General features: G+C 43.1%; 1 pseudogene; it reads right to left on the bottom strand.

Moving 5' to 3' along the window:
- Window positions 1-11,258: 11,258 nt before the first annotated feature.
- Window positions 11,259-25,109, bottom strand: LOC121138484 (annotated as a pseudogene).
- Window positions 25,110-25,361: the final 252 nt, after the last annotated feature.

The raw sequence follows: 25,361 nt of genomic DNA, 5'->3' as shown, positions 1-25,361 counted from the left end.
AGAGGGTGGAGGGCATAATGTGCGGCCATCAAAATCCCCTTTGGTGTAGATTCATCTCACCAGGTGAGAAAGTCTGCTAACTGGAGATTCCTGGACAAGGCCTCGGTGGTGCCCCAGGCAGCACCTGTGAGGGGCATTTGCTGTGGTTAACTGGCTGAACGGCAGTCTGCGTGGATTCTAACATTACATTCTGACAAGAATAACTACTTCCTCCTTTTAGTTATTTCTGCTAGGCTCTTAGTCATAGCAACCCAAGGGAGTTAATAGAAAGCTCAGCCTTCTGTGCCTGTTTCTTCATCTGTTAGGCTGAGAACAGAACAGTTTCTTCCTCAACAGAAGCTGACGGTGAAGTGAGTTAACCCAAATAAAGTCCTTAAAGATGGTCCAAAGCACAGCAAGTGCTAGGGCCTTGAGTAGTATTTATCTCTGGCATACAAATGGACTTTGGCTGCCCATCCCACAACGAGGGATGCCCTATCAGTCTGAACTCTTGGGGGAAGGCCTAGGCCCTGCCCTGGATGAAATGGCAGACTCTGGAGATCCTCCATGGAGGGCCTCACCCTACCTAGGGATGGGAGTGGAGATTGGGTGGGGGACTTGGGGACCTGATGGAGGGTGGGGGAAGAGGGAGGGAGAGGGAGCTGGGATTGACATGTGAAGCAAGCTTATTTCTAATTTATATTTAAAAAATGTTGTGTTTATAGCCACCATTCTTCCAATAAACTACACGTGCTTTCTTAAGAGCCATTTACTTGTAACTGTGACTTTTTCTCCAAAAACCCCAGAGTAGAATGGAGTGTTCAACGCCGTCACTTTTCACAGACAGCCATATGCTCCTTTTGTCTTCCAGCTGCTTGTTAGAAAACAGGAGTCTAGGCCCTGAAACAGAGGTGGGTTCATAAGAAAGGCTGTGAACCATCTGCTGGGCAGACATGCTGTGTTTGAGACAGTTGAACAAAGTATTTGGTTTTCAGAAGTAGAGGTTAACACAGTAGTAAAACACATACAGAAAGACAAACAAATCCTGGCACTAGTGGTACAATCCCAGGATCCAAGAGGCTGGGACAGGAAGACGGCAAGTTCAAGGTCAGCTTGGGACATATGAAGAAACCCTGGCTCAGGAGAGGGACGGGGGGATGAATGGAGGGGGAGAAAAAGAAAGAAAGAAAGAAAGGGAAAGACAGACACACAGAGAGAGACAGCTAGAGAGACAGAGAGAGAGAGACAGACAGACAGAGAGAAAGAGAGAGAGGGAGAGACAGAGAGAGAGAGAGAGAGAGAGAGAGAAGAGGGAGAGGGAGAGAAGGGAGCAGAAGGACCTTAAATTGTGATGGGAACTGTGAGCTGTAAACTCAAAGGAGAAGGTTGGTTTCCCAGATGGTGACTGGAGGTGTCAGCTGAACTCTCTGGGACTACATTTTATCTTTGTTGTGAGTGAATCCAGAGATTCAGTAAGAAGACTAAAGTATTCCCCTGTTCAGTAGCACTAGTTCCCCAGTTCCTGGTAAAATACAAACTTTAGAATAAAAGCACCCGACTTCGGTCCCTGGGGTCTCCAAACATCCGTTCAAAACCAAAACCCAGGGAACTCCCTCCAGAAAAAATAAAACCATCACAAGTGAGAGACTGGGGAGTGAAAGTTGGGGAGAATTCAATGTCAGAATATCACATTTATATCCTTCATCTTCCACGTCAGGTGCAATTATGCTACAGAAACAAATACTATGTTATTCTCACTAAATACCATACTGACCTCTGACCTGATCTGCCACAGATCTGAGCTGCTCATGGCAGTCTTGCATAAAACAGTAAATATACTATCAGAATCAAAAGCAGATGCCTCATTTTGACTATAGGAAGAGCAACAATGTTTATATGGGTGATGGAAGGAAGAGCAGCATGTGAGTCCTGAGAACTGACCATGATAAGGCACGTGATGAATAAATTAAACTACAATGCTGGAAGACAGACACAGGTGTGACCAACACATAGCCCACAAGAGCTATGAATGTGGCAAAGACAAAACTGTGAACTTACTTAAGAGCGAGGTTTATTTATTTACTTATTTACTGGGAATGAGTGTTTTCCTACATGTGTGTATTGTCCCATGTGTATGCCTGGTACATGAAGAGGTCAGAAAAGGGCACAGATCCCCTCGAACTGGAGTTACAAATGGTTGAGAGCTGCCATGTGGATGCTGGGAACTGAACCCAGGTGTTGGAGCCTAGCCCCCATAGGGTCTCTGAGTTCTTTGCTGATAGCTACAGGTGCATCCTGCTTTCTAGTTCTGGCTTACTGCCCCCACATTGCCCCACTGACATCAGCATATAGCAGGAGGAAAACAAGCTCTCGTCCACCTGGGGTTTTTCCACTATGTTGTAAGCCTATATATAAGACTGCTCCCTCCTGCAAGAGAGACCTCTTAGCACTTGCAAAATAAAGACTCTCTCTCTCTCTCTCTCTCTCTCTCTCTCTCTCTCTCTCTCTCTCTCTCTCTCTCTCTCTCTCCTGGCAATAAAGGCAGTACATACATTCTCTTAGTACAATAGTACAAACAGCTGGACATCTGGTCTTTCTTTCCCTGATACCTCAGATTTGCTTGTGGAGTAGGTGCTGCAATTGGAGGTCTCACTGAGATCCAGAGAGACTTGGGAAGACTGGGAAAGATCGGCTAGAAAGAAGATCCAGGAGAGGAGAGACTCGAGAAGGAAAAGATTTGAAAACAGGTACCTCAACTTCTAATAGTAAAATTGAATGGTCAAATCCCCAGGCTTTTGCTTGAGAGATCACATTCTAAGGAGAAGGTGTATTGAATTAATCTCCAGCCTTTCGCCTGATCCATTGAGGTCAGGAAAGTAAAGGGGAACTGAGAGATCACCCTCAAAGGCTAGCCAGCAAGTAAGGATAGAGGGTTTATTGGAAAGGGGTACCAAGTTAGGGGTACCAGATTAAATCTCCAGGCCTTTGCCTGACACCAAGGTTGGGAAAGAAAGGGGAACCTGAGAGATCACCTTCAGTTGGAGGGTGGATTGAGTAAATCTTAAGGCTTTTGCCTGAGGGATCATCCTCGGTTGGAGGATGAATTGAAAATGGGAGAATTTAAAATTGGTAACAGTTAGTAAACAAGGTACTGGTATTAAGTGAAAGAAAAGGAAAAGGTAAAAGTATATGGAATGGAAAATACACAGAGTCTGGATACTGTGTGCTGTTGTGTTGTCTTTAAACTGTTTAATTGCTAAGAAAGGAACAAAAACTGCTAAAAGACATTTGAATATCAATGCTGCTGAAATAATTCAACTTACATATTTTGAAAATGCTTTGACTTCTAAATTTAAATATAAGGACAGGTTACTTGGGAAAAGAATTTCTGCTTTTGTTTTCACAGAAAATAAAACGCTGTGGGTTCCTTCCAGACTAGTATGGATTGATGAAACAGGACCTCCCAAAGCAGTGGCCCAGGTGATCCAACATCTAAAACAGCTGAGATAACGCAGCCTTGCAGACTGCAAAAACAAGGACTTCAACAGGTTTCTGTTTTTGTCATGATCCCCCTGGTATTTCAGCGCCCCTTAACAGCAGGAAGTAGTTTGGAAAGAACAATGTCCACATTCCCAATATTGTTTATAAATGTTTGCATTTATACAGGGTTGGTAATTGCTGCAAATTCAAGGTCAATTTTGTGAGTCATCTCTAAAAGCTTTTTACAAGGAGTGAGTATGGTTGTAGCCCCTGAGAAAAATAACAAAAGCCTACAACATGGCCTGAGAGTCAAAGAAATCTGTGTGGAAGATTCTATAGAGTAACAAACAGTTCAAACAAAATTTCAAAAAATAAAAAAGGGGGATATGTTGGGGCCTAGTCCCCACAGGGTCTCTGAGTTGTTTGTCAGCTGATAGCCACAGGTGCATCCTGTTTTCTAGTTCTGGCTTACTGCCCCCGCATTGCCCCACTGACATCAACATCTAGCAGGAGGAAAACATGCTCTCTTCCACCTGGGGTTTTTCCACTGTGTTGTAAGACTATATATAAGACTGCTCCCTCTTGCAAGAAAGACCTCTTAGCACTTGCAAAATAAAGACTCTCTCTCTCTCTCTCTCTCTCTCTCTCTCTCTCGGCAATAAAGGCAGTACATACATTCTCTTAGTACAAACAGCTTTCTTTTCCTGATACCTTGGATTTGCTTGTGATGCAGGTGCCACACCCAGGACCACCCCAAGAGTAGCCAGTTATCTAACCCACTGAGCATGACATCACCAAAGCATGACATTTAAGTGTGTAGGGGATTTTTTGGTAACACAATTGTGTGGTTCTCAAATATGAACTTTGTAGAGCACGCGATTGTTTCACAGTGTCACACAAAATAAATGCATGTGTGTCCACAGCCACATACATGCATAGCTTCAGATAAAGGGTGTGCAGTTTCCAATCACAGGGGTCAAATCGGCACTACCAGACATTACACGTGCTTATGGTGACTTAACACGTGAAACAGAGCAATTAATCATACTGTTGTAAACTTCCACTGCTAATGATACTGGTTGATCTTTTGTAAAAGGTGGGTAAGTGTTCTTATTTCATATTTAAGGTGTGTCCATGCCTTGGCCATGTCTCTTTCATTGCCCATAGCACTTTACTATTGCCTTTCCACTTAAAACTTTGAGCTGAGTGTAGCACGAATGATTAAAAACCCAGACACAGATATTGGGGGTGTCAAGCTGAAGATCAGAAAAGCAAAGCAGCCAGATACTAGCTCTTACCCCTACCTCACAATGAAAGGGTGATCCTAGCTCCACGAATCCTCAGACTGCAATGCACTCTCCATGAATCCTCAGAGGCAATGCTGAGTTCCTGTCTCTTCCTGCCTTATATACCTCTCTCTACCCAGCCATATCACTCCTGTCTCTACTTCCCTATTGCTAGGGTCAAAGGCATGTGATCCCGAGTGCTGAGATTAAAGGTTTGAGCTCAGTTACTCTTTTGGACTGATTTACTCTTGTGTAGCCCAGGATGGTCTTGGACTTGAAAGAGTTCCATCTGCCTCTGTCTCCTGAGTCCTGGGGTTAAAGATGTGTACTACCACTGCCTGGCCTCTATGGCTTGTGGCTAGCTCTGCATTCTGAACCCTCAGGCAAACTGTATTAAATCATATATAATATAACATCACAGTTGAGATGTGCAAGGGCCTTGCTTTGTATTTTCCTGTCAATTAATTTCATAGTAAAAGTGTATAGTATTGTCACTCATTATTTTTTCATCTCAGCATACCTCAATTCTTGATTTAAACATTCTTTTATATGTATTTACTCACATTGTGTCTGAGGCAGAGATAAACACATATGTTGACACAGTGCATGTGTGGCAGTCAGGGGTAATCTTTATGGAGATAATTCTCTCCTTCTACCTTTGTATGCATTCCAAGGATTGAACTCAGGTCACTAGGATCCTGCAAGCTCCCATTGAACCTTCTTGTACAGTTACATGGTTTTGTATTATTTTCCTTTTTTCATATTTGTTTTTTTCCCTGTGTGTATGTATGTAGGTGCACACATGTTATGGTGTCTATGGAGATCTCAGAAGAAATCTCATATTTACAGATGAAGGAAGATTAATGACAGGTGAGGTTTTATAGTTAAAAGGCATCATATGCAGAAATTCATGCTGCCAAATCCCCTGTGCATCAGGGATTGTGCTGTGATTATAAAAAGTGAAACTGAAAAACAAACACGTTGTCTCAACCAGAATTGTTTTAAAAGTCACGACTCAGAATCTACTGTAAAGCTCGTTATGTGACGGCATCTTTAAGAGAAGATCAAAACTACTTACATTGAGTTTACTAAGCAATGTATGGAGAGTGTGAAAGATAAGTAGGTCCTAAAAAGGCATTATTCTATATTATTTCTAAAATTAGTCTGTCTTATAACCAGCCTAACTGAAGAAACTGGAAAATCAATGGAAAGGGTTTGAAGAGTGGAGGTACCAATGCTAAATATTATACTTTTTTGGTGGATGGCAGCACTGATGCCGAAGATACAGCTGAACTTGCCATTTTTATTAGCACTATTGATGACAAGTGTAACATCCCTGAAGAAATGGCTTCTTTGGTGCCATTAAAACACACAACTGGGGACCAGCGAGGTGACTCAGCAGGTAAAGGCTCTTGCTGCCAAGCTTGACAGCATGAATTTGGTCCCTAAAACCCACAAAGTCGTCTTCTGACCCCATACCTGTGCCAAAGCTCATGCAAGCATGCACATGAAAAATAGACAAATACAAGAGACAAAACATGTACCTGTATCCTAGAAGATGGTTTAATAGGTAAAGGAGTTTTTTTTTAACCATCAAGGCTGACAACCTAACTTCAGTTCCTGGAACCTATATAGTTCCTGCAAAGCCGTCCTCTGATCTCCACACATGTGCTGCTGTGACATGCTCATGCTCATACAGGTACATGTATATGTAAACAGACACACACACACAAGATATTTATATGAAGTTTTAAAATAAATGTTCAACTGCTTTTCTTTGTTCATCCTTAATCTTATCTCACACAGTAGCTGATCCTACCCTAATGATGGTGAGTAATACAGAGAGACTTATCAAATTAATAGATGTATTTACCACCCAAAACTCATGTTTGTCAAGTATCATAGCATAGCACATCCAAAACAAAAAACAAAGCCCTTTGTGCATTAAAATGGTTAACACTCAGGCTAAGAGAAATGCTTATGAACTGACACACTGTCTGTGAACAGATTTTGGGGAAATACTTTTGTCTATTTACACCTCCATTTTCTTTTTTTTAATTTTTTATTTTAATTTTAAATAGCTTGTTTTACATGTCAATCCCAGTTCCCTCTCCCTCTCCTCCTCCCTCACTCCCCTATCCCCCCCAGCCTCCCACTCTATTGCCAATTCCTTCCACATAGGGGATATCTGGAGTCTGTCATTTCACTCAGGGTAGGGTCCAGACACTCCCCTAAGAGTCCAGGCTGAGAGAACATCCCTCTTGTGCTATGGACACACGATGTCTGTTTGTATTCCAGGGATAAACACTGATCCACTGCTCAGGGCCCCATAGGTTGCCCAGGCCTTCTCACCCACCCACACATTCGGGGGGGATGGGGTCTAGATCAGTCCTATGCTGGCCTCCCCACTGTTGGTCTGGGGTCCAGGAGCTCTCCCCTGTTCAGATCAGCTGTCTCTGCTGGTTTTGCCAGCCCATTCTTTGCCAATTTGCTCATCACTCCTCTCTCTCTGTCACTGGGTTCCTTGGGTTCAGTTCAGTGCTTAATTGTGGGTGTTTGCCTCTGCTTCCATCAGTCACTGGATGAAGGCTCCCGGATGGTTATAGACATAAAGTTCATTATCAGGAATGGGCATTCGAGGTGGTCTCTCCACTATTGCTTAGCTTGCCAATTGGTGTCATCCCTTTAGATCACTAGGGGTCACTCTGGTGCCTGATCTGTCTTCTAATCTATGATTCCCTCTTCCCCCTATTCTACCCCCTCCCACTCAACCTTCCTGTTCCCCCATGACCTACTCTCTCTTCCTCTTCTCCCCCTCTCTTCTTCCCAGCTCCCACTCCCCCCCACCCCTCGCTGTGTTCCCCATCCATTCAGAGGATCTTGCCTCATTCCTCTTCTCTTGGATACTATGCATATCTTTTAGGTTCTTTCCTGTTTCCCAGACTCTCTATCAGTGGAAGTGCAGACTGGCATTATCCTGATCCATGTCTAGTATCTATATATGAACAAGACAAAAAGGCAGTCCACAGAATGGGAAAAGATATTCACTAACCCCACATCTGACAGAGGGCTAATCTCCAAAATTTACAAAGAACTCAAGAAGCAAGTCTCCAAAACACCAAAGGATCCAATTAAAAGGTGGGGTACAGAATTAAATAGAGAATTCTCAATAGAGGAGGCTAAAATAGCCAAGAGACACTTAAGAAAGTACTCAACATCCTTAGCCATCAGAGAAATGCAAATCAAAACAACTCTGAGATACCATCTTACTCCTGTCAGAATGGCTAAAATCAAAAACACCGAAGACAATTTATGCTGGAGAGGATGTGGAGAGAGGGGAACACTCCTCCACTGCTGGTTTTGACCCTTAATATCTTGATATTCAAAACCTTTCCCATATCCTCTACCTTATTCTCTTTGTCCTCTAATTCCCTACTGCGTGGCCTAACTTTGTTGGGGAAGTCCTGTTATTTGCCTGTGCATTTGTCAATAAAGTACTGTCTGGCCAATAGAAAACCTAGATAGGAGGGACTAGGAGTCGAGGAGGATTCTGGGAAGGGGAAACACAAGAGAGTCAACATGTGACGCCATGGGGGTAGGACGTCTGGAACTATTCTCCGGTAAGAAACATACTTAGATTAACAATTATGGGATAATTACTTAAGGCAGAGCTAGCCAGTAAGGGACAAGCAAGGCCAACAGCTTCATAATTAATATAGCCTCCTGTGTGTTTATTTGGGACTCATGCGGATCTAGAACCAGGCTGGTGCGGCAGAGCCCAGGCGACTGGCGGGGGATAAACCAAAGTGGCTAGCAAAGAAAAAGCTTCTCTTAACAGAATGGTTGTCAGGAGCGGGATTGAATTTCCACGCAAAATAACAAAAGCTTTAAAGGAATTTTAGAAACAGAAGAACAGAGAGAAGCACAGATTATTGGTAGCAGCATTTTTCTCAGGTGTGCTCTGTTTTGCTATCGACAAGCCGAGATTCACGTGGCTCGTTTACCGGAGTCTTCCTGACTCAGCATAAAAAGAAAAAAAAAACCAGCAAGGTTGTTTTTAAGAGAGTCTGCTACCGATTGAAAGGGGTGTACATACAGCTGGAAGTGGCAGCTTTTGCTGGCTGTCAGCATGGACTGAGGCGGTAGGCTGGAGTCATGCTTACGCCCGCCATCTTGAAACGGCAGTTTAAAACAGCCGCGGTTTTACAGATAAGACACGTGGCCAGAAAAACATAAAGATTTACAGTAAAGTCAGACTCAGATAAAGAAAAACCTCTAAAGGTTTACAGTGTGTTTAAAAATATATGTGAGATTGAGAGAGAAAATGAAACGACAAAGTGGTAAATAAATACAAAAGCGTTGCGGCGGCACACGCCGGTAGGATTTACTCCAGAGGCAGAGGCAGGCAGATTTCCAAAGAGAAACCCTGTCTCAGAGAAAAATAAATAAAAGTAAAATAAATAAAGTAATAATAGATAAATAAATAAGCCATGCAAAGATGGAAAAAATACAGAGAGTCTGGATACTGTCCGGTATTGTGTTTTTCAGTTTTTTGCTTGCTCAGGAAGGAACTGCTACTAAAGTACACTTGCTTATAAATGCTGCTAAATTAATACAACTTATATCTTTTGAAAATGCCTTGACCTCAAAATAAGTATAAGGATATGTTACTTGGAAAAGGAGAATTTGCTTATGTTTCTACAGAAAATGAAAAGCTGAGAATTCCTTCCAGGCTTCTGTGGTTTCACGAACCAAGATCCCCGGAAGCAGTGGACCAGGTGTTCCAACGACTGAGACAGCTAAGATGATACAGCTTTACAGACCCCGAAAATACGGACTTATACAGGTTTCTGAGTTTTGTCATGATCCCCATGGTATGAACAGCGCCCCCTTCCAGCAGGAAGCAGTTTGGAATGAGCGACGTCCCAATTCCCATCTTGGTTATAAATCTTTGTTTTCATTTAAATGGGATTGTTTATAATTGGCTAGTGATCACAGCCAATCTTTTTTAATGGTAAAAAGGGGCATTATGGTATGGGTATTGCTTTTCATTTATTGATACAAATTCAAGGTCAATTTTGTGATGTTTATATTTCTCCTCTTGATTAAGCATTGTGCTTATACTGATCTTCTAAAATGTAATGCATAATTGAATACAGACTATAGATAGTTACTTATAATAGAATTTATAGTTAGATAAGTTAGGTTTTCTAGATATACAGAAATATATTTGACATAAACAGTCTTCAAACCTCTCAAAGACCTTCAGAACATGGCATTTAAAATGGTTTAGGGTTTGTCTTGACAATGAGAAATGTCTGCTCCTGGCAGCACCAATTACGTCTGAGAGGAAGATGGGCATCGAAGAAACTCGTTATAAAGTTTGCTTTCAACATGGCAAGATTAGCCATTTGGGCAAGAAACTGCTCTTGCCTAGATTGTTTGACTGTTGTTGTATCATCTGGACATGCAGGACCCACAGGAAAGTGACTACTGAACTCAGTCTTACAGGGTTCCTGCTTGATGAAGAGTCTACGAGACTTTCTGCAGGACAAAGAATAATGACTGACAGACTGCCAACGCAGATGGACAGTTTGAAATTTCCTGCTTTGCTGAGAAGTGTTCCAGACACATTGTGGCCTATGGGCTGAAGATGGATGCCCCAACGTTACAGAGGAACTTCGGGTGACTGTCCAGGCAGTAAGATGTCTCTGTCAATCCTAGTGTTTATATATTATCCTTCTGTGGTCTTTGATGGAGTTGAAGACAGATAGTTATAATTATAGTTTTCCTTAGTTATGATAAAAGATAGCTACATATAGAACTTTTGACTCACAAGGATGGGATGGATGGTATTTTCTTTAAATCTTGCTAAAATATTGTAACTATGTTCTTACTTGATAACTGTTCTGGCATATACAATTTGACTATGTTAAAATTAAGACCTTTCTTTTGTTTAAACAGAAAAGAGGAGATGTTGGGGAAGTTCTGTTATTTGCCTGTGCATTTGTCAATAAAGTACTGTCTGGCCAATAGAAAACCTAGATAGGAGGGACTAGGAGTCGAGGAGGATTCTGGGAAGGGGAAACACAAGAGAGTCAACATGTGACGCCATGGGGGTAGGATGCCAGGAACTATTCTCCGGTAAGAAACATACTTAGATTAACAATTATGGGGTAATTACTTAAGGCAGAGCTAGCCAGTAAGAGACAAACAAGGCCAACAGCTTCATAATTAATATAGCCTCCTGTGTATTTATTTGGGACTCATGCGGATCTAGAACCAGGCTGGTGCGGCAGAGCCCAGGCGACTGGCGGGGGATAAACCAAAGTGGCTAGCAAAAGAAAAAGCTTCTCGTAACATAACTTGACAATTTTTTCATCCAAACACCTACATCCAGCATGGGTTAGGGTTAGGGTTAGGGTTAGGGTTGACCTTCAAAGTCATGAATTTTCTTTGAGGGGAATGATCCCATCAGTCATGCCGTTCCCTCATCCCACCCACCTCTGATGGCATCCCTATGTCCCAGACCTTTTAGTTATTCACTTGAGCTCATTGTTTAAACATCCTAGCAATTTGTTGGCCTATTGTTTTGAATAGATGGCCAAAATCCACCCATGAATGTGAATGCTCATCATAGTATTTTCTGAGACTATTGGCTATTTTCAACAGCTCTTTCACCTGGGTCTCCTGGTTTTGACCAATTTCTTTGTTATTAAAAGCACAAACTTGCTCCTTGCACTTTTTAATTATGCTTTTAAGGGCTTTGTTCTTTGTGTTTCTAGTATAATCACCAAGGTCTCCATCCCTTAGATCTTCCCTCCGTGTAAACAGCACAATCATATATCTCATAATTTTTTCTTGAAACATGGCCTCCAGTTGCTCCACTGCTGCCTCATCTTCTTGGGTGAACCGCCCCAGCTGAAGCACCAGAACAAAAACCTTCATTCCTTCTTCACAGAGAGACAAGCAGTATTTGACCTCCTCCTTTAACCTGGAAGGATCCTTTTGAATACCAGGCATCTGGCTGAATGATGGAGTGTCCACAACCACAATATCCTGCCCATCCACTGTCATCCTGTCATGCTGGCTTCTACTGGTGATGGGCTGAGCTCCTAGTTGAGACAGGAAGGCAGGTCTCCCCAAGATTGTGTTTCCAGTTGCACTCTTTCCAGTCCCACTCCTTCCTAGGAGTACGATGTTTATGAGTTCTGTTGCAGAGGAAAATGGGAAGGACTCATGACTGTGGGATGATGCAGAACTCATCTTTCCAAGTTATTCACAACACTAGTTTCATCACTAAGCTTGCCAGGCACCACCCAACAGGTCTACCCCACATAGGAGACTGGCTTGCCCAATTCATGTGGTCTATGAACTCAGCAGAGGGACTTGGACATCCTCTGCTCATTGCTCATCATGAACATAGCATACCTCCTGTCCCTGAATCTACTCTGCTCCCTTTTCCAGGACCTCTCCATAATCACTGTTACCTATGAGAAACAGTGGCCTTATCTTTGCCTCTTATCTTTGCTGGATCTAGTCCACACATTTCATTTCTATCTTCTGTTCCTAGTGTAACTAAATCTTCCTATTGTTAACTCCTAATGCAAAAATGTCTTTGAAGTATTTGAAAATCTACTCTATACAATTAGATTTTCAGGGGGGAAAATCGCAGTTTCTATCAACATATTACCAGTTGTGTTGGTTATCTCATACTAAAATTCATTAAAAGCCTGATTAATCTTACTGTGTCTTTCAATAATGAGCCAAAGGAACTTCCTGATTAAAATAAATGCCAGTAATTCTGTTCTTTGTGGTGTCAGTGATAGAAGAGAAGTAAATAGTACTTGTAGGTGCAAAGATCTGATTATATTTACTTTCAGGTGTTCCTGATGCCTTTCTACTATGCTCTGTGTCCCTCCTCAATGGTCCTCCATCATGAATGAACCCCTTATCAAGTCACTAGTGTCTACTTCAAACCAAAGAGGGAGGAAATCCCATCTTGGTCTTCCTTCCAGGACAACTAGTGAGCCACTCATGCTAAACTCAGTCTCATAACTATGCTTAAAGGGTGAAAATAAATCAATGATCTGAACCAACATATGCATGCATGCATCACATACACACATTCAAGTACACACTCACACACGCATGCTCCAGCACTCATGTCATGTATTCCAAACCCTACTTCTGTATTTAGGAAAGACTCAGTTGCCATGTCTCTCTGAAATCTGATCCAACCTTTCTGTCATTTGAAGCCCTGTTTCCATCAGGACCGTTCTCATCTCCTCCTAAGAGGCAGGCTCCTCTATATGCACAGAGAGGCCAGAGGACAACCACTACTGTCATTCCTCAGCCACAGCCTACCCCCGGGGTTTTGAGACAGAGTCTCTGATTAGTAAGAAAGGCTGGCCAGCAAGTCTTAGAGATCCACCATGCCTGGCTTTTTTGACATGCGTTCTGCGGACCAAACTCAGATTTTCATGCTAGTTAAGCAAGTAAATCATCTTCTAAACTCTACTTACACATTCTTATTGTTTCCCATATTCAAATCAGGGAAGAATAAATAATCCAGAGAAAGTTCTGGGGTAAGAGAACAGAAAAGCAAACAAGTTGTTGGGCCCCAACCCCATGGGGTCTCTGTGAGTTGCTGGTCAACCTACAAGTGCAACTTGTTTTCCAGTCCAAGTGCTTTCTGTTTTCTAGTCCTGGCTTACTGCCCTGGCCTTGACCCTCTGACATCAACATCTAGCAGGAGGAAAACAACTATCTCTTCTACCTGGGGTTTTTTCCACTGTGCTGTAAACATGTATAAAAAGCTCCTCCCTCCTACAAGAGAGGCTCTTAGCACTTGCAATGAAGACACACACACACATTCTCCTGGCAATAAAGGCAACACATGCATTCTCTTAGTACAAATAAATGGACGTCTTGTCTCTCTTTTCCTGATATCTTGGAATTGATTGTAGCACTGATGCCACAATTGGAGGTTCCACTGAGGTCCAGAGAGACTTGGAAAGACTGGGAAAGATCGGCCAGAAAGAAGACTTAGGGGAGGAGAGACTCGAGAAAGAAAAGAATTAAACAGGTACCTCAACTACTAACAGTAAAATTGAATGGTCAAATCTCCAGGCTTTGCTTGAGAGATCACCCTTAGTTGGAGGGTGGATTGGATTAAATCTCCAGGCCTTCTCCTGACACCAAGGTCAGGAAAGAAAGGGGAACCTGAGAGATCACCCTAGGTTGGAGGGTGGAATGGATTAAATCTCCAGGCCTTCGCCTGACATCAAGGTCAGGAAAGAAAGGGGAACCTGAGAGATCATCCTCAGTTGGAGGATGGATTAAAAGTGGGTAAACTAAAAATTGGTAGTAGTTAATAAATGAGGTACTGGTATTAAGTAAAAGAAAAGGAAAAGTTAAAAGTATATAAGATGAAAAATACACAGAGAGTCTGGATACTGTGTACAGTTGTGTTGTCTTTAAATTGTTTAATTGCTAAGAAAGGAACAAAAACTGCTAAAAGACATTTGATTATTAATGTTACTAAATTAATCCAACTTACATGTTTTGAAAATGCTTTGACTTCTAAATTTAAATATAAGGACAGGTTACTTGGGAAAAGAATTTCTGCTTTTGTTTCCACAGAACATAAAAAGCTGTGGGTTCCTTCCAGACTAGTATGGTTTGATGAAGCAAGACCACCTGAAGCAGTGGCCCAGGTGATCCAACACCTAAAACAGCTGAGATGATGCAGCCTTACAGACCACAAAAACAAGAACTTCAACAGGTTTCTGGGTTTTTTCTTTTGTCATGATCCCCCTGGTATTTCAGCGCCCCTTAACAGCAGGAAGTAGTTTGGAAAGAACGACGCCCACATTCCCAAATATTGTTTATAAATGTTTGTTTTTGTATACTAAGATTGATATTAACATCCTAGTCACCTGAGATAGGTGCTAATTTATATATAAAGAAGGGGGGAGATGTTGGGCCCCAACCCCATGGGGTCTCTGTGAGTTGCTGGTCAGCCTACAAGTGCAACTTGTTTTCCAGTCCAAGTGCTTTTGTTTTCTAGTCCTGGCTTACTGCCCCGGCCTTGGCCCTCTGACATCAACATCTAGCAGGAGGAAAACAACTATCACTTCTACCTGGGGTTTTTCCACTGTGCTGTAAACATGTATATAAAGCTCCTCCCTCCTACAAGAGAGGCTCTTAGCACTTGCAATGAAGACACACACACTCTCTCTCTCCTGGCAATAAAGGCAGCACATACATTCTCTTAGTACAAACAAATGGACGTCTGGTCTCTCTTTTCCTGATACCTTGGACTTGCTTGTGGCACTGGCACCACACAAGTGACCAGAAGCAACAGCAGACTGGAACAGCAAGAAGACTAGGAGAGGTCTCCATGCTGGAGAGGTGGGATAGGGGTCAGGAGGAATTAAAAGCCAGCCATGAGAGTATACATTAAAAAACACATAACTTTAGGAAAATTTAAAGAAGAGACCAAAGTATGGTCTTGAGACAGGGTCTTATTTAAACCAGGTTGGCCTTGAACTCACTACTTACCCAATAAACTTGAACTTCTGGTCCTCCTGCCTCTACTTCCCAAGTGTTGGGACTACAGGAAAATACCACTACGCCCAGCTGATGACCTGCTGGGGATCAGATACCCTAGTGCATGCTGGGTAAACACTGTACTGAGCTACATCCCCAACCTGGTCCTTTGCTCACCCTCTGCCCTTCCTTCAGAGAGCTCTAGATCATGCCTTACATCCCAAGCTATGGATACAAAGCCATTTCCTATGCTTAGCCTTACCTTTCTCCCTGAAGATACAAGGCTTGTTGCCGTTGCACTGCACCATGCTCTCAACTTGGCCCAGGAGTTTGTTCACCTGCCTCTGCTCCTCCTCCACAGTCACCCGATAATTGAAAGCGGTATATCTTTTTTCAAATTTCAAGACGAGCTCCTGGAGATTGCTGTTTTTACTTATAAATTCATCTAGAGCCTGATCCTCTAAACCTTCTTTCCTGGTAAAGAGAATAATTGTGAACTTGGTGAATTTTTCTCCAAAAATATTTTTGACATGGTTGAACATATTGTCATCACTCTTTATCAAAGAGTTCAGTGGTGTCACCAGCAGGAAGGCATGGGGGCCCAGAGAGACGTGCTCCTTGACTTCAGATGCATCAGGCTTCCACGATGAGATCTCTGGAGAATCAATGACCAGAACTTTCTTCCCATTCCAGATCCTGCTGCGGGATGAAAAGACCTTGGTGACCTGCTACTGACTGTACTGAGTCTTAAAGGGCCACTTCCCTAGAATGCTGTTCCCTGCTGCACTTTTCCCAACACCACACTTCCCCATGAGGAGGACCCTCAGTTCTGGCATCTCTACATCCTGATGTGGTCCTGGAATCTGAGGCTGTCTCTTCTTTGGACATGTGAGACAAGAAAAATAAAAATGGATCCAGTGTCTCCTCCTCCAGTTGGATACAGATGTGAACTGCTCTAGAAAGCCCCATCCCTCTGATTGAGCAGGCCTCTATTCTCAGGCAGAACCCAGACACCCAAGTAGAAATCATGGGAAGGAGGAAAGAACTAGAAGGAATATGGGAAGCCTAGGTTTTCCAGAAGAATGACTATGCTAAATTGAACTTCTACTGGAACTCATTCTTCAAAAGTGAGTATTATAGTATGAGGTCATGGACTAAGCCAAGGGCTGTGAAAATCTGATTATAAAATGCCCCTTAGCCTAATACTCACATAATAAAACATGTGAGTATATTTTTTTAACATGTGTGAAACTCAAAAGCATGCTTAATGGAAGAAGCCAGACACAAAACTGACATCTGTATGGCTCATTATCTGAAGTTCAGAACAGGACAAATTATCTATGTTTATAGTAGTCTGGGGAGTGGTTGTCTATGGGAGGAGGCTGTAAGAACTGTTGTTCTTCACAGAGGAGAGGATATTATTTTCGCATTAACTTTCTAACTAACACACAAAATAAATTTTTGACCATTTGTGTTTATTGTTGCATTATTTACAATAAAATAATTAGCCTGGAAACCATCAACAATTAAAAAGAAAATGTGATATGGGGTCTAGTGTGACATCTGAGATGCTAAACAACTTGCCTTGAAAGAATGAGGGTTCTAGCTCAATGTCCAGAACCCATGAAAAAATTAAAAATCCAAGCATGGTGATGCACTCTTGGAATCCCAGCACTATGGGAGCAGAGGCAGGAAGATCCCTAGAGCACAGGTAGTCTTGTCTACAGGGTGAGTTCCAGGCCAAGACTGGATCTTGTCTCATTAAAAAAAGTGCATGGTGCTGGGTGGTGGTGGCGCACACCTTTAATCTCAATACTAGGGAGGCAGAGGCAAGCGGATCTCTGTGAGTTCGAGGCCGGGCTGGACCGACAGCCTCCAAAACAATACAGAGAAACCCTGTCTCGTAAAACCAAAAAAAAAAGTGCATGGTGCCTAAGGTGATACACAAGGTTGTCCTCTGTCCTCTACATTTACACAATACACAAACATGTTCACACTTATCTGCAAGCACCTATGCACATTTACACAAATGAAAACACTCACCCTCAAAAATAGTGTATGTGTGTGTGTGTATGTGTGTGTGTGTGTCTTATTTGACTATAAAGAAGAATAAAATCATTTCTGGAGAGAACTAGAAAACAAAAAAATGAGTCCTTGCTATGTCACTTTGGACAAAAATGTTCCTTTCTGTCTTCCAGAGCACATAGGGTAGAATATCCCAGGCTGTTGAAAAGGTGAGAGAAGATAACATCCTAGCAGTCTCTGGAAACTTGACAGGCATAGATCAGCTACAGAGGGTTCATGGTTGAGGTCAACCTGAGTCAGGCTTTGAATCCTGCTCCCTCACACCTTCTCCTTGCCCTCACACTCTACACATAGGACAGAGCTCCTCACCCTACTGTGTGTCAATAAAACACTGCTGGCCAATAGGAATCTAGATATGTGGGACTAGGAGTCCAGAAGGACTAGGAATCCAGAAGGACTCTGGGAAGGAGAAACATAGAGAGTCGAGATGTAACGCCATGGGGTAGGAAGCCCGGAAACTTCTCCTGGTAAGAGACATATTTAGAGTAACAATTATGGGGTAGTTACTTAAGTCAGAGCTAGCCAGTAAGAAACAAGCAAGGCCAGCAGCTTCATAATTAATATAGTGTGTTTATTTGGGACTGATGTGGCTCTAGAACCAGGCTGGCGGGAAGGTTTCTCTCAAGAAAAAAGCTTCTCTTTATACTACTGGCCATGCATGCTGCTTATTCAGGCTTCCATACAAATATGACTGCTTCTCAAGAGCACCCGCAAACTGTCCCCACAACCACAAAAGCCAAGTGCCATGCACTTTCTTTTACTTAAAGAGTATTATAATCCTAGTCAGAATGGCTATCAGGAATACAAAATGACATCAAATGCTAGTGTGGTTATGGGGGAAATGGAACCCTTATATTCTGTTTGTGGGTAGAAAGTGTTTCAAAGCCGGGCGTTGGTGGCGCACGCCTTTAATCCCAGCACTCGGGAGGCAGAGGCAGGCGAATCTCTGTGAGTTCGAGACCAGCCTGGACTACCAAGCGAGTTCCAGGACAGCCTCCAAAGCCACAGAGAAACCCTGTCTCGAAAAACAAAAAAAAAAAAAAAAAAAAAAAAAAAAGAAAGTGTTTCAAACACCTTGCTCCATTCATAATAGCCAAGGAATGGGAGAAACTTAGCTGTCCATCATAAGCTAGTGAATGGATAATGAAAACGTGATATATATACACAATGGAATATTATTCAACTACAAAGAAAACTGAAGCCAGAACTCCAAGACCATGACCGTATACAGCATGTCAACAGTTCCAAAACACCCCTCTACTGACTGCAAGGACAGCAGTGACCTCTCTGTAACCTTGCCATCCTGAAGACAAAAAAAATCCTGAAGATTCTAGTTGTAGAATTACCCCTCACAGCTTACTAGAACCCAGTCCAACATGAACCTGACTTCCTCAGTACCACCCAGCACACCCCACCCCCGGGCTGAGGTGCCTTCACTGTGTTTGATCAGTCATCATCATATACATGTTCCTGAGGGTTTGTACTAACAGGCATTGACTGAATTTTTAATTCCAAGGCCTGTAAAATCAGTACCTTGATGTGACACCTTTATTCCATGCTTCTTATGAAAAAGGATGCTTCCCACGGCCACTAGTGTGCCTGCCAAAAATACTGTAAATTGTACATATGCTTTCCATACAATTTTATAGACTTTGAGGACTGAAGTACATGCATGTTATTTCCTAGCCCACAATGTCAGCTTCGATGTTGCTGCTATTGTTACTAAACTTCATAAGTGACTTTTTTTTATCATTTTGTGGTACTTTATGAGGAAAGGGCCTTGTCTGTGGGATTGAGGTTTTTACACAGGGCTGACTCAGAAATAAGCTACAGACACATCTGTGACTTCATAAGTCTCGCATGTCCTCCCTACAGGCATTCTGTTTACTATTGTGTACTGACCTGTGTTGCTACATAGAACAAACATCTAATGGAAGTCCATACAAAGACGCTACAAGCTGCTGCCATCCATGAGGAGTGTTTCCTGTTCCCCATCAGAAATACTAGACTCATGACCAAGAAGGAGAAACAGAGTCAGGAGAAAGCCGAGAACAGCAAGGCTGGCTCCATGCTTAGAACAACAGAGGAGGCTAGGGACACTGCAGTGTCCAGCACTTGGACTGCTGCTACACCGAGTCACTCATGTCAGGAGTCCTCTGGGGACAGGTGTGGGCACCCACACAGACTGGATCTCCATGTACCTTCTGTTTTCCACTTTACTTTGGCTGGGCAATGCATTAAAAGAAAGTAGACATGAGACTTATTGTTTAGGTGACCAACTTACCACACAGATTGTCCCCTTCTTCATATGTAGCTCTATCCCCACAACCCTCGAAAATAAAGGGGAAATAACATACACAAGGCCAAGGGAGATAGTCTTCCACACAATACAAATGGAGATACAATTGGAGACAGACTATCTGCTGATTAGGAAGAGGTCACAGTAAGATCACGGTCCTCGATTTCCTCTGTACACCTGCACGTCCAGCTTTCAAGCTCACTGACGCTGGTGAGCAGCTTCCCAGAGATGGAGCCATTTCCAGCACCCTTGCTGCTCCCCAGGATGGTGTGGAGCCTCTGACATGAAGTTAAATTGAGAATGCCCCACCAGGTATGGAAAAATCAAACACATGATTAACATGAAAACAGTATCTTTCAGTCTTGTGGGTGGGCTCCATTCTAACCTTATCTCTTAAAGCTCATGCCAGACAGAAGAACCTGCCTCTGCTTCCTTTCCTGTTCTCAGCCAACATCTTTAATGCATTTAATTCACTATCATCTATCTCTATATCTTTCACTCTCATTGTTTCAATGTAAAGATGCTACGTGTGATATAAAAAGTAATAATCTTGTATCCAACTTGTAAGAAGAGTGACAGCTGTCAGCGTTTACATATGTTTCTATGTTTCTCTGTTTTTATACTAACATGCACAAGTATCAATAGGAGAGACTCACAGGGATTCCTGGTCAGCAATCTGCTTGATATCATAAACTTCACACCTGCACAAGTTAATATAGATGGAACCACCCGACTCCTTTTAGTTGGTACAATCTATCCTATACTATGAACATATGTAAGTGATGTATCCATCCTCTCAGTGGTGAATCTTTGGGTTATCTCTGCTTTTACTACTTCAAAAGACGCTGTGTTAAGCATCTTTGTATGGGTTATCTTTATCTATTTTTTTCCTTTGGATTGCTGTAATCCTCAATATTTTTAAAGGATTTATTTACCATTTTTATTTCATATGTGTGAGTAATTTGACTACATGTATTTATGCAAACCACAGGTGTACAATGACTGTAGAAGTCAGAAGAGGGTAACAGGTCTGAAACTGGAGTTATAGATAGTTATAAAGCCCCATATGGGTACTAGAAACTGAACTCAGGTTCTTTGCAAGAGCAGCAAATGCTCTTAACCACTGAGCCATCTCTCCAGACCCCTGAAATCCTTAATATGCATAATTCCTCTAACCCCCATATATTTCAATAACAGTAGCTAATAAATACTAAGCATTTATTTATTTACAACTTTTAATCATCTCATTTAATCTTCACAGAAAATTCCAGGTACATCTTATGGCATTTGTGTTACACAAGATGTGACAGTGTGGTTAACAAAATGTGTTTTCTATCCTTGTGGGCTTTGTAGGGAGGTAGCTATTGTAAATATGTCTACAGGAACCCCTTGAGCTGGTAGTGAATAGTATAAGGGGTATTCTGAGGGCAGAGAAGTGACTTTAGAGGCCAGAGACTGGAAGAAGATTCAGAAGTCTTTGGAACAGCCAGAAAGAGAAGTTGTTGTATTGTTTTCTGGGAAGTCAGTAGAAAAACTATGTGGAGTCCAGTATGGTCAATAACATGAGGGACCGTGTGAGACAGAGTTTTGTTTCCCATTAGCTTTCCAGTTAAGTCCAAAGTCCCCAGGCTGACAGTCAAGAAGTTTGATGCCTACTATTACTCTAGAGCAGTGTTCTCAACCTTCCTAAAGTGGAGACCCTTTAATACAGTTCCTCATGTTGTGGTGACCCCCAACCATAACATTATTTTCATTGCTGCTTCACTGCTGTAATTTTGCTACTGTTATGAATTGTATTGTAAATCTCAATATGCAAACCCTGTGAAAGAGTCATTCAACCCACAAATGTGACCCATAGGTTGAAAAACGCTATCTAGAGCATAAAAACACACCTTCCTAAACAAAACATGGCTGTAACACACAAGATGGTCCATTGATTTGGGGGTATCTCCCTCCCATCAGTCCTACCTGGACTCCACTGCCTTCCATTTTAAAGGGCACAAAATATGGTCCTGGGCTTCTGACCATCAACTGCTCAATCACATCAAGGAGCTGGGCCACCTGCTGTTCCCGCTGCTCCTTGTCTGCCTTGTTGTTGAAAGTGCAGTACCGATCTCCAACGTTTTCAAGCAATGCCTTGAGAGAGCTCTTGCTGTCAATGTAGTCCTTCAGCGAGTCTTCACCCAGTTCATCTTCCCGAGTGAAGACCACAATCATGTGACTGTAGGCTTTAGTGCCAAACTCACCCTGGATGCCCTCAGTGGTCTCCCTGTCCTCCTCTGTATAGTGGCCAATGGGTGTGACCAGCAGCACGTGGAGACCATCAGCCGAGAGCTTCAAGCACTGCTGCAGGTTCAGCAGCCTGGCCTCTGCACAGGACTGTGAGGAGAATAGATCTGGGGTGTCAATGACAATGACCTGCTTCTCTCTCAGGGACACAGTTTCGCTCTGACACTGTTTGGTTACCGTGTGGTCACTGAACTTGGACTCGAACATGGCTTTCCCCAGAATGGTGTTTCCTGTGGCACTTTTGCCTGCACCGCGTTTCCCTAATAGGAGGAGCCGCAGTGTGGATGTTTCCTGGCTCTGTTTGAAAGTGTCCTTCTGGTCCTGGCTTATGCTGTTGAGACAAGAGCAATAATACATCAGTGCTCTACCCACAAGTGGAGAGAAGACAGCAGGAAAGCTGTCCTCCCTGTCCCCCAAGAATTTAAACTACTGGGTTGGGAAGCAACTCTGCTATACAGTGTTGCTTCACCAGCGTGAAAGTCTCTGAGCTCAACGGGAGGACATGCTTGCAATCATTCGCCAGCTAACCTAGCCTACAGTAGGGATTGGACCAAGGGCTTCATGCTTTCTAGGCATGCACTCCACAAACCTCATCTCCAGCTCATGCGGTCCTGATAATAAAGTCTGATGTTTATTCTAAGGAACTGGTGTACTCTGAAAATGTTAAAGAGGAACACGAAATCCCCATGAGCTCATCTCAGAAGTGGTCATTGCTAAACGTGTGCTTGCTTCATGTAATTCCACAATGGCTTGTCTCCTTAGAGGAATTCTCATTCATTAACAATAACGTGTTTCTCAGACGTGTCTAGAAAATGAAGAAAAGCATGAACAAAAAAATTAAAAGGCAGCCGGGCAGTGGTGGCACACGCCTTTAATCCCAGCACTGGGGAGGCAGAGGCAGGAGGATTTCTGTGAGTTCGAGGCTGGGCTGGACCGACAGTCTCCAAAACAATACAGAGAAACCCTATCTCGTAAAAACCAAAAAAAAAAAAAAATTAAAAGACAATCTGCGAAGACTGTAGTGCTATTACTGCATATACTTGGCACCTGCGGTTTCATTACAACCACAGGTACATACATGCTCCTGAGGAGTTAATGTACTCTCTGATAACCAGGAGCTCCCTTAGGTTTGAGGCTAGGTTTCCCCTGGGAGTGTTTCCAAATATCAAAGCTAAAGGAGATGGTCGGGGGCCAGAGATTTGGCTCATTGGTTAAGAGCACTGGCTGCTCTTCCAGAGGACCTGGGTTCAATTCCCAGCACCCACATGGCAGCTTACAACTGTCTGTAACTCCAGTTCCAGGGGTCTGATATCTTCACATCAAAGCAAGTAAAAAAAATAAATTATTAAAGAAAAGATGTGATGTCGAATATCTCAGTTGTTGAGGGAAGGCCACCTCAGAGACACAGATGTGAGGTAACAGTGCACAGCCCTGCTTGTAAGGACTGCAGATGTCTGACTCCCCATGTGAGCTGCAGTCTAGGTTAAGCTCAGGGAAGCTTTTTGATGAGGCTACTGGAGTCTTTGAGGCCATACCCTGAGCATGGCCAAGAGGCAGCATATGAATAAAGATTGCTCTAGAACCTTTGGGTTTAATGCTGTCTGTCCTGTTGGAGTCCATTATCCAATGTGGCCTATGTCTCCCTTTTGAGATAGGAAAATGCCCCCTTGTGCCTGCCTTACCACTGAGCACTGGAAGCATTTGCTTTGGTTCCCCAGGTACCCAGCCAGAAGAGAATCGACCTCAGGATAAGCCCTGCCTGGAGTTTCAGCCTGAGCTGCCTTAGCTAAGACTGGTGGACTTTGAATTTTTGAGTTAAAGCTAGGACCACATGGTAAGACCTCGGGAGTTATTAGTTTGAAATGAGCATACTCCAGATGTGACTCAAACACAAGCTTGAGGTCTAGGGGCAGTTTTATGATTTGAATACACCTGCCTAAGTTGGAAACCATTCAGCTACCATTCAGCTGTGGTGAGAGATGACCTAAGAAGAGAAGACCAGGGAATGAGGGCTCTGCACTCACAAGTAGATCAAAGTCATTCCATGGGGGTGTGTTGCAGATTGTGAGGAGAGTGACTCATTATAAAAGCGAGTTTGTATGGAGAGAGAGACTGCTCAGTGGTTAAGAGCACTTGCTGCTCTTGCAGAGGACCTGGGTTCTATTTCCAGCATCTACATGGTGGCTCACAATCATCTGCAACTCAGCTTTAGAGGACCTAATTCCCTCTTGTGATCTCTGCAGGCACTGAATTATGAGGTGCACAAACATGCATTCAGGCAAAACACTCATGCACATTTTTCAAAGGTAAATAAATCATTTTAAGTGAATTTGTACCCCTCCCAGTGCCTCTTATGCACTCCCCCACCCTCTCATTTTCATCTTAGGATAACGCAATGTGAAGGCCTTTGCCAGACATGGACCCCTTGGATCTCCCAGCCTCAGATATCTGGTGATAGCAATAAACAATGCACTAAGACACTCCACCAGGTCATCAGGTAGATGGACAACCAGCCCTCCATCCTTGTACAAGTGTTAACATGTGTGATCAGAAGGACGACATGGTTTCATGAAGCAGTGCCCTTACTACAACTACACCACCTTCTCTCTCAAGGCCAGAATCTGTGACCTCACAGGGAGTCCCCTGCAATCAGTTGACAGAGCAAAGGGAGACTTGGGTTTTGACAGATGATTCTGTATAACATGTAGGCACCGTGAACAGAGGTGGCCCAGTCTTGAGCATCTCTTGGGGACAGAGTTGGAAAGATATTCTCTCCATGGGTAGAACTTTGAGCAGTGGACCTTGTTCAGTTCGCTAGAAGAAATGATCAGATATGCAACTATTCCCAACATGTGGATTCCAGCCAGCAATGTGACTGGGTGGTATGGATTTGGAAGCAGCATGGCTGGGAAATCAGTGCTAAGGTGGTCTGGAAGAGGTGTCTGGAAGGACCTGAAGGGAGGGAAACCAGGAGAACTTCTGAACACTCATCAGAAACTGACCTCAGCAAAGGAAGATCTTGGTCATCAAGTTGATAGGGTGACCCACTATGTTGGTGACAGTCAGCTTCTTCCCCAGATACCCAGTCATCAGTCAGTGGGCTCAGACACAAAGTGGCAACAGTTCTGTATATGGGCCTGGTAATGTGGACGTATACAATGCCATCTCTCCATAGCCACAACTCATGGTTCAGGAGTCCACAGGTAGAAACCAAGTGAGAATAGCACCACTCGGCATCAGCAAAATGCTTGCTTCCAATCCCCAAGACCTCACACTCTGATGGCACAGAGGTCTTGGTTACAGAGAGCAGAATGTTTCCACCAGGACACAACCATCACACTATACTGGCAGTTAAGACTGTACATAAGTTCCTCTCTCTGTCTTCCCAG

Source organism: Mesocricetus auratus, unplaced genomic scaffold (genome assembly GCF_017639785.1).
Source record: "Mesocricetus auratus isolate SY011 unplaced genomic scaffold, BCM_Maur_2.0 contig_9901_pilon_obj, whole genome shotgun sequence".
NCBI classification, from domain to species: domain Eukaryota; kingdom Metazoa; phylum Chordata; class Mammalia; order Rodentia; family Cricetidae; genus Mesocricetus; species Mesocricetus auratus.
This window is presented reverse-complemented; position numbering and strand designations above follow the sequence as displayed.